This window comes from Heloderma suspectum, chromosome 10 (assembly GCF_057233095.1).
Source record: "Heloderma suspectum isolate Gila_16-S chromosome 10, 16-S_ref, whole genome shotgun sequence".
Taxonomy (NCBI): Eukaryota; Metazoa; Chordata; class Lepidosauria; order Squamata; family Helodermatidae; genus Heloderma; species Heloderma suspectum.
In genome coordinates this window covers 14,154,215-14,164,848 of record NC_139467.1, presented here as the reverse complement: position 1 = coordinate 14,164,848, position 10,634 = coordinate 14,154,215, and positions in this window count along the sequence as shown.

The following is a 10,634-nucleotide window of genomic DNA, read 5'->3' as shown; positions in this document are numbered from 1 at the left end:
TTTGGATCAAGTAAGGAAGGCCTTAAGTGAACTCAAATCTGACTGCACAGGCTTGGACGGAACTTAATTCTATCCAGAAATACATGTCCACACTTGAATTTGTTCTAATGTCATCTTTGTGGCTTAAGTTACTTCCAATGATTCACCAGGCTAATCTGTTCATTGAAGCATGTGGCACTACAGTTGATGTTGAGAGGGGGTAACACAGAAAGTCTCATTGTTGACATTCAGCAGGTTCATGAATAATGGGATGTGATCTTGAGTGAGGCCAAATTAGTAGCTCAGAGTCAGAATATTCGCGCTTCATCTGAGTTTGAAATCACAAGATCTGTGATGTTGAACAAGGTTAGAGAATAAATGTCTTCTTTGTTATCGTTGACTCCATTATATTGGTTATTAGAAGGGGGTTTGAATCAATGTAACTTCTTTGGGTTTCTCTGGCAATTTAATAACATGAGTAGTGAAGATCTACATTCATTAGGGATGTTAGAGAATTCCACCATGGACTCCAGTGAGTCCCCTGGAGTCCGTGGAGGAACAGACCAATCCCATCCTGCCACCCTGCAAAACTTCCCTGGGATGGATCTTACCTGGTGTCGGCCATCCGGTCTATCCGCTGCCCTGGTCTGCGGCCGCAAATGGCTACCCTGGTCTGTGGCCACCACTTCCCTTGTTACGTTAGCCGTGATAGGCTACATAAGTATTTACGTAGCCTATCATGGAAAAGAGCAGGGACGCAATACAAATAGCATCTGCTATGCCATTTGCGTCCCTGCTCTTTTCATGATAGGCTACGTAAATATATATGTAGCCTATCACAGCTAACACATGGATGCAAATGGCTGCCGCTACGGCAGCTTCCGTTTGCGGCCGCAGCCTGGCAGCAGACAGAGGTCCGGCTGTGGGTGGCCCCAGCCGGCGGCTCCGTGGACTTGCCGCAGAGCGGAGTCAGCCAGGGAGGATTCCGGGGGGAGGGACGGATCGCCTCCCCCCCACCATGGACATCTCCACCAGGAACAAGGTAAGGGATTCGTACATCCCTAACGTACATCAGTATATCCTTTAAAAATCATTCTGAAAAAGCAGTAAGAAGACTCAGGCTAGACCTTACTGTGGACACACTGGAAACTGTCCCCCTGCATACGGTCAGACCTGCAACTGGAAAATTGAAGAAGGGGACTAGACCCTACTGCAGCTTGCCAGGTGAATAGCTGCCCGGCGTACGGTCAGATCCCAAAGAAGATCAAACATGCGTGTTGTAGTGTTAGTAGTGTTGCATTGTGTTTCCTTAATAAGGTGCAAAAAGGGGGGTCTGCCCCTAGAAAGAGAAGTTTGTCCCAGCGATTTGCTGATAATTACTGGCTTCACCTGGCTAACATCATGAGAGTAAAACATTTTTGTTTGCCAAGAGGTATACCTGCAAACAGGCTTATTAGCTCTTGCCTAATACCTGTCTGTAGACATCCTAGGAAAATTCAAAAAGATACCATGTTAAGAGTTTATGGTGTAAGTTTAACTTATTCCCAAAATGCTAATTAGGGCAGGGTTGCAAAGATCCTACCCCCTACAGAGTTCACTCTACGCACCCCCATCGTTGCTGAAACAAATGCTACGTGTGCACGAATGCTTAATTGTCAAAAATTTTCCAGAAAATATAAAGCTATCCCTGGCCCCCTTCCACTGTAATAAAATTCAAAACATATCTTTTAATGATGCCCACATACTTTTGCCTCATAGATGGTTTTAGACATGTAGTTCCCACACTTGGTCATTCATTCCTGCTAGGGATGGCGGAGAATTTCTCCCCAAAACTTCGGGGGGCCGAGCGCCAACGTGTTCGGCCCCCCAAACAAGTTTCGGGGAGAAATCCTCCGCCCCCCCGCCCCCCGCCCCCCCCGGGACGGGACTTACCTTCCCTGAATGTCCCTCCCGGCGGCGGGTCCGGCTGGCGGTTCGTCCGGTGTTCGAGCGGGGCGGGAGCGGCAGCCGGTCTTTCGACCGGCTGCCGCCCCCGCCATTGCAATGAAAGAAAAAAAAAAAACGTCCCCTGATAGGCTACGTGACGATTCACGTAGCCTATCACGGCAAGATTTGCAAAGTCAGCCGTGATAGGCTACATGAATCGTCACGTAGCCTATCACGGGTGACTTAAAAAAAAAAAAAAGTGTGTACGGATAATGGCGGCCCCCATAGGGAGCCGCCATTCCCGTTCCTTATTTGGTCGCTGTAGTCTACGTCAATGTTTACATAGACTACGGCGAAAATAAGGGCAACGCTATTTGCGTTGCCCTTATTTTCGCCGTAGTCTACGTAAACATTGACGTAGACTACAGCAACTAAATAAGGAACGCGAATGGCGGCTCCCTATGGGGGCCGCCATTATCCGTACGCGCTTTTTTTTTTTTTTTTAAAGTCACCCGTGATAGGCTACGTGACGATTCACGTAGCCTATCACGGCTGACTTTCCAGATCTAGCCGTGATAGGCTATGTGAATCGTCACGTAGCCTATCAGGGGACGTTTTTGTTTTTGTTTTTTTTTACTTTCGTGTTCGCGGCCGGGCGAGGCGGGAAGCCTCCTCCCCGGCCTGAATTTCGGCCGGGCGAGGCGGGAAGCCTCCCCCCCCGGCCTGAATTTCGGCCGGGCGAGGCGGGAAGCCTCCCCCCCCGGCCTGAACTTCGCGGGGGGAGCAGCGAAGCGCTCCCCCCCACCGCAAAAAAGCTGCGAGAAAAGGTAAGTGACTTTCGTTCACCCCTAATTCCTGCCAACTTGTCTAATAACCACCCATGTGGCCTCAGCCGCCTGGTGCCAATTCTTCCCCTGTAGCCCGAGAAAATCTGTCGACGGCAGCCTCGAGCACTCCAACTAACTAAAAATATTAATAGTCATGTGCAGTTATATTCTGACTCAGAAAAATTGGCCTTAGGAATGTCACTAGTTGGGGTTCCACGTTTAGCCTTGGCTGATGGTCTAGAGATCAACTGGTTACCTTGCAGCTTAGCCAAAAGCATGAATGCCACCTCACGAGCATTGTCATTGTTAAATAAAGATTTGCGTGATCTAAGAGGTGCAGTTCTAGAAAATAGAGCTGGTATAGATTACCTCTTCCTTCTTCATCATTTAAGTTGTGAGACACACCAAAAGCTCTGTTGTTTTAACTTAACTAATAATGGCAATGCTGTAGATGAACAGATCAACAAGCTGCACAATATAGTAGCTAACAAAACAATAAGACAAAACAATTAGCTCAATTAGTTAACCCCTTAGCTTCCAGATCTTAGCTGGCTTAAAGCATTGTTCATCCTAATTCTACCAGTGTTGTTCATAAAAGTTCTGTTATGTCTCTGCGTTCCTTGTCTTATGCGCTGTTTAACCAATCTGTTTTATGTCTCAGCTAGTAAAACTGCTGCCCTCTACGCTCTAATAACCCAACAAGAGGCTAAGTAATATGTATGTCACAAAGAGCTTTGTATGGTTATCAGAAATGCTATAATTGTAATAAAATTATGCATTTAAAGGGGGAATGTAGCAGCCATATCGGGGGTCAGATTAAGTAGCCTCATGCAGTCTCATGCTTCATGTTCTTGCTGAGCTCTTTCTCCCTTGAATATATTGTTGTAAGCTGACAAGACACAGGAATTCCTTATCTTGTCAAAGGTCATACAATTGTATATCTTGTTCTCTGCTGTTCTCTTCTGTTCTCTCCTTATCATGGCTACCCTATAACCCAGTTCTTGTATTATAAACAATGGTGCTGGGAGAAGAAATGTTGAGGACTGCAACCCCACATGGGAGGGGGAGGAGGAGCCGTTTCATATGTGTCACAATGTCTATAAAACCAATGTGCTGATGTATTTCGGGGCTTCTGGCTCTTTGGAAATGATTCCAGCCTTAAGCCCGCGCGTTAAATAAAGAATCTCTTTTTCCTTCACTCCGTGGTCTCTCTGACTCTGGGTTCTGCAACACCGCCTCGCCTGGCCGAAATTCAGGCCAGGGGGGAGGCGCCCCATCCCTTGCCGCCGAAATTCAGGCTGGGGAGGAGCGCCCCGTCTCCCCGGCCGCGAAAAAAAAAGGTAAAGTAAAAAAAAAGACACACACACCCGTAATAGGCTAAGTAACGATTTACGTAGCCTATCACGGCTAGATTTCCAAAGTCAGCCGTGATAGGCTATGTAAATCGTCACGTAGCCTATCACAGGTGACTTTGAAAAAAAAAAGCGCATACACAAATGGCGGCGCCCATGGGGCGCCGCCATTTGCGTTCCTTAGTTTGTCACATCTAGCCTACGTAAAGATTTACGTAGACTACGGCGAAAATAAGGAAACACTATTTGCCACTATTTGCGTACGCACTTTTTTTTTTTTTCCAAAGTCACCCGTGATAGGCTACGTAACGATTAACGTAGCCTATCACGGTTGACTTTGCAAATCTAGCCATGATAGGCTGCGTAAATGGTTACGTAGCCTATCACGGGGTCTTTTTTTTTTTTTACTTTCGTAGTTCGCGGCTGGGGAGACAGGGTGCTTCTCCCTGGCCTGAATTTCGGCCGGGCGAGGCAGGAAGCCTCCCCCCCAGCCTGAATTTCGGTCGGGCGAGGCGGGACAGCTCCCGCCCCTCACCTGAACTTCGGGGGGAGAAGCGAAGCGCCTCCCCCCCACCGCGAAGCAAGCTGCGAGACCAGGTAAGTGTCTTTCGTACATCCCTAGGTTCAGGTGAGTGTCCGGAAGCAGGTCAAGAATTACTACCATTCACCTATGAGAGAAGGTTTGAACGGTTTGAACGGCCTTGCTATGTTTAACATAAACTGTGACATTGCAAGAAAACTATCTTTTTCCAGAATAATCGCTGAACTTGCACAGAAAAAAGTTAGGCAAGCACTTGTTAAATAAAAAAGGAACATTTGTGACAAATTATTGCATTGTATTTTTGTATGTGTGTTAATAGCATTAATTTGTTAAATAGCATTACAAAAATACCACAATGTTTGTAACCCCGTTTTGGCATTTCTTGACTTATTTATTTCTTTTTAAATATAGCAAGTGGCCCAGGCCTCTCTCAGTGTCTGAGAGGGCCTGATCCAGCAGTGAGCCAGCATGAGTGAATGAGCAAATGTTGAGTTCATTGAGACTCACATTTTCCTGCCCTGATGCTCATTTCACCACATTCATGCTCATCCCCAAGCAGGAAAAGGCCATTTTTTCCAAGCATGGAATGAAATGTGTGCTTCCTCCCCATTGATTAAACCATAAAAATGCATTCCTTTCAGAAACTACGCATTTTACAGTATGCTTTTTTTTTTTTTAAGGACACATTAAGCGAACATGATCACAATCTAGAGAATTTTTCCAAAAATTGTGATGATGCTCCCATTTGGGATTGCAAGTGGAACTTTTTTGTCCATTTTTTGAGTGTCAGTGAAATTCTCACGCATCCCTAGCCAGCCTTCCACATTCCATAGCCACTGAGCATTCTCAGCCCTCATTGGTCTGGGTATCCCCCCCACACACACCCCTTAGGGTTTTTTTCCTCTAAAAACTCTTCATACTTCCACAACCTTGGGATTCCCCAAAGCCTGCTGATACCTCCTTCTTGTGTGTGGATGGTGCCGTTTTGACTGCATAAGGATGTATACATGGAAAACTGAATTTGGTTTTAGAATATGTGATGTTTAGCAAATTACTCTTAACTTGATTTACACATAGAACCCTGATTGTGCAGGGCTCCTATTTGCATGGAGGACCGTAGCTGCATTCAGATGAGTTTGATTACAGCCTCTCTTCAGACCTTCCCAATCAACACAGGGGGGTCTGGGATGGAGATGGGGGCAGTTCTTGAGTCCCTGTGGGCATTCCACACTTCCAGTTTTGTAACACCTGCACTGGGCTTTTGTGTCCTTCACAAGCAGTACCAGTTTCCAGTTCCTACAATAGGACTGTAGACACATGGACTTAACATCACACAGCTTGCTGCTTTCAATGGCATGATAAAAGCGCAACGATTCACACAACACCTCATTACTAGTACTGATTAGCTCGCTTCTTCTGGAGTTGTCTCGCAATTTCCTGTCCCTTGCTGAACCAGGAATAAGGAAGTTGGTTCCAGGTATGAGAGGATCCTGGGCAAAGTGTCCCTCCAACATCTGTATCCCACACACACACAATTTGATGTCAGTAGGTTTCCCTGGCAACAGTGATGGGTGGCAAATGGGAGTGGCTGCAGGTACAGGAATGCTCTGATGAGTGCTAGGCATCTGCAAGCCTCTATTTCAATTTCCCACAATGCCCCAGATGTAGCATTGCACTGAGGCATCATGGGAAATTAAAATGGCAGCTCACAGTAGCTCAGCCACCTAACTCTAATTTGTTTATTTGACTACAGAGTCTGTAAGTGGAAGCTGGAGGCTGCAGTTTCTGTATTTGTATTCAGTATCATGCCTTTGTACTGTCTTATTTATTTGCTGCTGGAGGGTGAGAAAAAAACAAACAAATAAAATAAACTAGAACTACTGTTTCTTTTAAAAACATTTATGGTGAATACTACTGATGTCCTATACGGCCCCCTTGAGTGCCATTTTTCTTGGTATAAAGGCAGGGTACGAATCAAATATATACTATTTATTTTATTTTATTTTTAAAAAAATATTGGCCACCTTTCAGGGCAGAAGCCCTCCCAAGGCATCTCACAGCAATAAAATATATAAAATATTTATATAAATATTAAAATATATAAAGTTAAAATATTTAAAGTGATAAACACATAAACTAAATAAAATAGCAATAAAAGCAATAATAAATGCTGACAATCAAACCAGCAACAACAACAGCAATAACAGCAATCATATCAAGAGAACGCCATGGTAAAATAATATGTTTTCAAGGCCTTCTTAAAAGCCTGCAATGTATATGCCTGTGTGTGTGTGTGTGTGTATGTATGTATATGTATATATATATACACACACATATATATATATATACACTCAGAAGTAACCCTTATTGAGTTCAATGGGACTTATTCCTGGGTAAATGAGTATAGGATTGCACCCTTATTCTACCAAAATGCTTGTGACTCTGATTTAGGGATGCCCGAGAAATCTGCAAGGGAGTCAAATGAGTCTGAATTTCCTGCAGTCCTGTCTGCGAATTCCATGCCGGACTGGCATCCGTGGGGCAAGCGGATTCCGCAGACATGTGACTCCCCCCCCCCCATTTCCCATTTCCAAAATTTAGTTTGGGGGGCAGTATTCTGTTTACCAGCAGTAACGCAGAGATTGGTCATAGAATCATAGAATAGTAAGGTTGGAAGGGGCCTACAAGGCCATCGGGTCCAACCCCCTGCTCAATGCAGGAATCCAAGTCAGAGCATCCCTGACAGATGGCTGTCCAGCCTCATCTTGAAGGCCTCCAGTGTGGGAGAGCCCACCACCTCCCCAGGTAATTGGTTCCATTGTCGTATTGCTCTTACAGTCAGGAAGTTTTTCCTGATGTTCAGCCGGAATCTGGCTTCCTGTAACTTGAGCCCATTATTCCGTGTCCTGCACTCTGGGATGATCAAGAAGAGATCCTGGCCTTCTTCTCTGTGACAACCTTTCAAGTACTTGAAGAGTGCTATCATATCTCCCCTCAGTCTTCTCTTCTCAAGGCTAAACATGCCCAGTTCTTTCAGTCTCTCTTCATAGGGCTTTGTTTCCAGTCCCCTCATCATCTTTGTTGCCCTCCTCTGAACCCTCTCCAGTTTGTCTGCATCCTTCTTAAAGTGTGGTGCCCAGAACTTGACATAGTACTCCAGATGAGGCCTAACCAGTGCACTTCCCGGGATTTGGAAGCAATGCTTCTATGAATGCAGCCCAAAAGAGCATTTGCGTTTTTTGCAGCCACATCACATTGTTGGCTCATATTCAGCTTGTGATCGACAACAATTCCAAGATCCTTCTCGCTTGTAGTGTGGTTGAGTCACGTATCCCCCATCTTGTAACGGTGCATTTGGTTTCTTTTTCCTAGGTGCAGAACTTGGCATTTATCCCTATTAAATGTCATTCTGTTGTTTTCTGCCCAGCACTCCAGTCTATCCAGATCACTTTGAATTTTGTTTCTGTCTTACAAAGTATTCGCTATCCCACCCAATTTTGTGTCATCTGCAAATTTGATCAGCATTCCCTGCACCTCCTCCTCCAAGTCATTCATAAAAATGTGGAAGAGCACTGGGCCCAGGACTGAGCCCTGTGGTACCCCACTCATTACCTCTCCCCAGTTTGAGAAGGTCCCATTGATAAGCACTCTTTGAGTCCGATTCTGTAGCCAACTGTGGATCCACCAGATCGTTGTTTCATCTAGCCCACTTTGAGCTAGTTTGCTCATCAGGAGATCATGGGGCACTTTGTTGAAAGCTTTGCTGAAGTCGAGGTATATGAAGTCTACAGCATTCCCACGGTCTACAAGGGAGGTTACTTGATCAAAAAATGAGATCAGATTTGTCTGGCAGGACTTGTTTTTGACAAATCCATGTTGGCTTCGAGACATCACTGCATTGTTTTCAAGGTGCTTCCAGATGGATTCCCTTACCATCTGCTCCAGAATTTTCCCAGGGACTGATGTCAGACTGACTGGTCTGTAGTTCCCAGGTTCCTCCTTTTTACTTTTTTTGAAGATAGGGACAACGTTAGCCCTCCTCCAGTCATCTGGCACTTCCCCCGTCCTCCATGATTTCTCAAAGAGTGTGTGTGTGTGAGTGTGTGTGTGTGTGCGTGTGCATGTGTGTGTGTTTTAGAATGAAGTCTCCTGTTCTGGTGCACTTCCTATATCCATAAAAGGGCTTGGGGTCCTTTCATGGATGTTCTCCTACATTTATTTGCTCAAGGAAAGAGGCCCTTGAAAGACACTCAGGCAATCTCCCAGCCAGCACAACTCGGGGAATGCCCATGAAAGGACCACAAGCCCTTTTATGAATATTCCAGGAAGTGCATTGACACAGGATACTTCATTCTAAAAAAGCCAACAACAAATACACACACTTCTCATTTTGTTACCCAGTAAGTGCAATACTGCCCCCCCACACACACACTAAATCTATAAAAAAAAAAGTTGCTTCTTCTTCAAATTTACTTGCGTATTTTTTTCTGGGCAGGAAAAAAACACTCCGAGTCCATGGTTTTGTGAACAGTTGACCAGAAAATTTAACCCACCCTCCAGACTTCACACAGAGTCACAGACCGGATTTAATGCAAACCTAACATCTCTACTCTGACTCAACTGTCCACTTCCACCATTGGGATTATAATATTTTAAAACTACACAAAGAACTCTAAACTTCACATCTACTCACATTTTGATTATGTCCTTGTGGGGAAGTACATGTTGATACAAGATATGCAACTGCAGATGATAGGCTGAGAGGCAACTGGTGAAACAATGTGATGGGTCAAAAATATATCTGGCTCTGCCTCCTCTTGTTGGGAATAATCAATGATTCACACTATTTTGAAAGGACTAAATGTCTGTGATGATAGGCCCTTTCAAAGGACGTGGGAGAAGTAGATAAGAGAAGGGACCAACCTTGTGTATCCTGATCACTCAGTCCAGATATTGGGAAATTGACTAGGGAGAGGCAAGTCTGTCAGTTTGCTTTCTCCGACATTCCTTTGGGCGGAAGGGAGGTATTCTCATGTTCTTTCTGTATCGCTTTTTAAGAAATTTGTGGATTTTTTTTAAAGTGTTTTACTGTTTTGATTGTTTACAAAACAACTATCTCATCAGGCAGGTACTTGGAAAAGAGATAAAAAGACATCAGCGTATCTTTCTAGCAAACTGTCGGCAAATATATTTTATTTGTAAACAACATAGAACTAGTGCTGTTCTATGTTGTTTTCCTCTAACGTTCCTCCTGAAGGAAGCATAGATTACTAGTGGACATAGATTTGAAGACTCCCTGTTCACATAAGAAATAAAAGGAAATGAAGTGTATATAAAGGAATCATTTGGTATTACCCCTCTGTTCAGTCTACTTTGGTTTCCCAGCGTTTCTGACAATGCTGTTTTCCATACTCGTAGTCTATGGTGTATCTAGCTGTTGTTTTCCAGTGGTTGGCAATCTCTTTTCTAGCCACTTCTAGTCCAAACTGTAAACTGGACCAAACAAAATTCTCACCCCTTTGCATCTGCCAAATGAAATAGGCACAGCTCCTCCAGCATGGAGAGCACCATGTTGTATCTGCCTCCCATACAGCTATTGAGGATGAACAGCCTATCAGAAAAAAGAGGTGGAAACCTGAATTCAGCACCACAGCCATGGCTGAATGTTGTTGTTCAGTCGTTCAGTCATGTCCGACTCTTCGTGACCCCATGGACCATAGCACGCCAGGCCTTCCTGTCCTGCACTCTCTCCTGGAGCATGCTCAAGTTCACCTTCATTGCATTGGTGATGCTATCTAGCCATCTCATCCTCTGCCATCCCCTTCTCCTTTTGCCTTCAGTCTTTCCCAGCATCAGGGTCTTTTCCAGGGAGTTTTCTCTTCACTTTAGGTGGCCAAAATATTTGAGCTTCAGCTTCAGTATCTGTCCTTCCAATGAGCAGTCAGGGTTGATTTCCTTTAGGATTGACTGATTGGACCTCCTTGCAGTCCAGGGGACTCGTAAGAGTCT